We start from the raw sequence: 610 nt of genomic DNA on the forward strand, positions 1-610 counted from the left end.
GGTTTGTCGTGTGTAGGTTTGTCGTGTGTAGGTTTGTCGTGTGTAGGTTTGTCGTGTGTAGGTTTGTCGTGTGTAGGTTTGTCGTGTGTAGGTTTAGGTTTGTCATGTATAGGTTTGTCATGTATAGGTTTGTCATGTATAGGTTTGTCATGTGTAGGTTTGTCATGTGTAGGTTTGTCATGTGTAGCCTGTGTTAAGTTAAGGGATGCTCCTCACTTCTGTGGCCTCTCAGTCACTTTGATCAAGAAATGTTGAATTTTGTCAAAGGCAAAATCTCGACGGGATAATCATTTAATTCCTGTCTTTGAGTCCGTTTATGTGATGGGTAGCATTTATTGATTTTTGTTTGTCGAACCATCCCTGTGTGTCAGGAATGAAGCCAGCTTGGTCACAATGAATGAACCTTTTGATACCATCTTGAATTCCATTGCAAATGTTTGATTAAGAAAGAATATTTGCATCCTTCATCAAGGGGATGAATTATAATTTTTTTCTTTTGGTTTTATCTTTATCTGGTTTGCATGTCAAGGTAATGCTGGCTTCATAAAAAGGAGTTTGGAACTATCCTTCTTTTTATATTTCACGGAATCACTTTAGTGCGATATGAGTA

This window comes from Mus caroli, chromosome 19, assembly GCF_900094665.2.
Source record: "Mus caroli chromosome 19, CAROLI_EIJ_v1.1, whole genome shotgun sequence".
Lineage (NCBI taxonomy): Eukaryota > Metazoa > Chordata > Mammalia > Rodentia > Muridae > Mus > Mus caroli.